Source organism: Mobula hypostoma, chromosome 6, assembly GCF_963921235.1.
Source record: "Mobula hypostoma chromosome 6, sMobHyp1.1, whole genome shotgun sequence".
Classification (NCBI taxonomy): Eukaryota; Metazoa; Chordata; class Chondrichthyes; order Myliobatiformes; family Myliobatidae; genus Mobula; species Mobula hypostoma.
Window position 1 is genome coordinate 32842333 of NC_086102.1, and position 3325 is coordinate 32845657.

Sequence of the window (3325 nt, forward strand, 5' to 3'; positions counted from 1 at the left end):
GGGTACGCAGGTCGGGCTCTGTCCGTGCTGTGAAGTGGGTATGGGGGCCAGGTTACCGAGCCTCTCCCGTAGTCTGTCCAGGACTGCTGTGGGTTCTTCCTCTTGCCCCCTTGGGGCTGGTATGAACTCTCCTGGGACGACCAGGGGCGCGCCGTACACCAACTCGGCCGACGAGGTGTGTAGATCCTCTTTGGGCGCCGTGCGGATTCCGAGCAGGACCCAGGGAAGTTCGTCCACCCAGTTAGGCCCCTCCAGGCGGGCCATGAGAGCCGATTTCAGGTGACGGTGGAAGCACTCCACTAGTCCGTTCGACTGTGGGTGGTAGGCAGTTGTGTGGTGTAGCTGTGTTCCTAAAAGTCTGGCCATAGCCGACCACAGGCTGAAGGTGAACTGGGCGCCCCTGTTGGAGGTAATGTGGGCCGGTACCCCAAAGCGTGCTACCCAGGTTGCGATCAGTGCTCGGGCGCAGGATTCGGAGGCGGTGTCGCTGAGCGGGACTGCCTCTGGCCATCTGGTGAACCGGTCTATCATAGTTAGGAGGTACCGCGCTCCTCGTGACACTGGCAGGGGCCCCACGATATCCACATGGATGTGGTTGAACCTCCGGCGGGTGGGTTCGAACCGCTGCGGTGGAGCCTTGGTGTGCCGCTGCACCTTGGCCGTTTGGCACTGCATACACGTTTTGGCCCATTCACTGACCTGTTTACGCAGTCCATGCCACACGAACCTGTTGGAGACCAGCCGGACAGTTGTCCTGATGGAGGGGTGCGCTAAGTTGTGAATGGATTCGAACACCCGCCGGCGCCAGGCTGCTGGGACGACGGGGCGGGGTTGGCCAGTAGCTACGTCACATAGTAGGGTCCTCTCACCTGGGCCTACGGGGAGGTCTTGGAGCTGCAAACCGGAGACTGCAGTCCTGTAACTGGGGATCTCAGCGTCTGCCTGCTGTGCCTCTGCCAGCGCTGCATAGTCCACCCCCTGGGACAGGGCCTGTATGGTAGGTCTGGAAAGTGCGTCTGCCACGACATTGTTCTTTCCAGAGACATGCCGGATGTCCGTCGTGTACTCGGAGATGTAGGACAGATGTCGCTGCTGACGGGACGACCAGGGGTCGGACACCTTAGTGAACGCAAAGGTAAGCGGTTTGTGGTCTGTGAACGCGGTGAAGGGCCTACCTTCTAAGAAGTACCTGAAATGTCGGATTGCCAGGTATAGTGCCAATAGCTCCCGGTCGAAAGCACTGTATTTGAGTTCGGGTGGTCGTAGGTGTTTGCTGAAGAACGCCAGGGATTGCCAGCGACCCTCGATGAGTTGTTCCAGCACTCCACCGACTGCTGTGTTGGATGCGTCCACCGTGAGGGCAGTAGGAACGTCCGTTCTGGGGTGCACTAGCATCGCGGCGTTTGCCAAGGCTTCTTTGGTTTTAACGAAAGCGGTTGCGGCCTCTTCGTTCCAGGTAATGTCCTTGCCCTTACCTGACATTAGAGTGAACAAGGGGCGCATGGTTCGGGCTGCTGAGGGGAGGAAACGGTGGTAGAAATTCACCATACCCACAAATTCCTGCAAGCCTTTGATTGTGTTGGGTTGGGGGAAGTGGCGGACCGCGTCTACCTTGGCGGGCAGCGGGGTTGCCCCGTCTTTAGTAATCCTGTGGCCCAGGAAGTCGATGGTGTCGAGTCCGAACTGGCATTTGGCTGGATTGATTGTAAGGCCAAATTCACTCAGGCAGGAGTAGAGCTGGCGGAGGTGGGACAGATGCTCCTGCCGACTACTGCTGGCTATGAGGATGTCGTCCAAATAGATGAATGCAAAGTCCAGGTCATTAGCCACCGCGTCCATTAGCCGCTGGAAAGTCTGTGCGGCATTCTTTAGACCAAACGGCATTCGGAGGAATTCGAAAAGTCCGAACGGGGTGATAAGTGCTGTTTTGGGGATGTCGTCCGGATGTACAGGGATTTGATGGTATCCCCGGACAAGGTCTACCTTGGAAAAGATCCTTGCGCCGTGTAGGTTTGCTGCAAAGTCTTGAATGTGCGGCACGGGGTAGCGGTCTGGCGTTGTAGCCTCGTTCAGTCTGCGGTAGTCACCGCATGGTCTCCAGCCCCCCGTTGCCTTGGGCACCATGTGAAGGGGGGAGGCCCATGGGCTGTCGGACCGTCGTATGATCCCTAATTCCTCCATCTTCTTGAACTCCTCCTTCGCCAGTCGGAGCTTGTCCGGGGGAAGCCTTCGAGCACGGGCGTGGAGGGGTGGTCCCTGGGTCGGGATGTGGTGCTGTACTCCATGTCTGGGCATGGCTGCCGTGAACTGCGGTGTCAGTACTGATGGGAAATCCGCCAGGACCCTGGTGAATTCATCGTCGGACAGCGTGATGGAGTCCAGGTGTGGGGCTGGCAACTGTGCTTCACCCAGGGAGAACGTTTGAAAAGTCTTGGCGTGGACTAATCGCTTCCCTTGCAAGTCGACCAGCAGGCTGTGGGCTCATAGAAAATCTGCCCCCAGCAGTGGTTGGGCCACGGCGGCCAGTGTGAAGTCCCACATGAACCGGCTGGAGCTGAACTGTAGCCGCACCGTGCGGGTGCCGTAGGTTCGTATTGTGCTGCCATTAGCGGCCCTCAGGGTGGGTCCCGGTTCTCTGTTGCGGGTGTTGTAACTCGTTGGAGGTAAGACGCTGATCTCCGCTCCGGTGTCGACCAAAAAGCAGCGTCCCGACTGCTTGTCCCAGAGGTACAGGAGGCTGTCCTGATGGCCAGCCGCCGTAGCCATCAGCGGCGGCTGGCCCTGGCGTTTCCCGGGAATTTGCAGGGAGGTCTGCAGCGGCGGGCCTCCGTGCCCCACCGCTGGTGGTAGAAACACCATTGTTCATTGGGCTCCTCACTCCCGTCGCCGGGTTTTGTAGGCTCTGCTGCCGGGCCTGGTCTGGTCTGTCGTTGGGCACACGGCTTGGTGATCTGTGCGACGGATGCCCCTCTCTCTTTCCTAGCATTCCACAGCACATCTGCTCGAGCCGCCACCTCCCGGGGGTTGCTGAAATCTGCGTCGGACAGCAGCAGGCATATGTCCTCGGGCAGTTGCTCTAGGAACGCCTGCTCAAACATGAGGCAGGGTTTGTGTCCTTCAGCCAGGGCCAGCATCTCGTTCATTAATGCTGACGGCGGCCTGTCTCCCAAACCATCCAGGTGCATTAAGCGGCGTGCTTGTTCGCGCCGTGAGAGTCCGAAAGTCCTTATGAGCAGGGCTTTGAATGCTGTGTATTTGCCGTCCTCCGGGGGCGACTGTATAAACTCCTCAACTTGTGCAGCAGTTTCCTGGTCGAGGGAGCTCA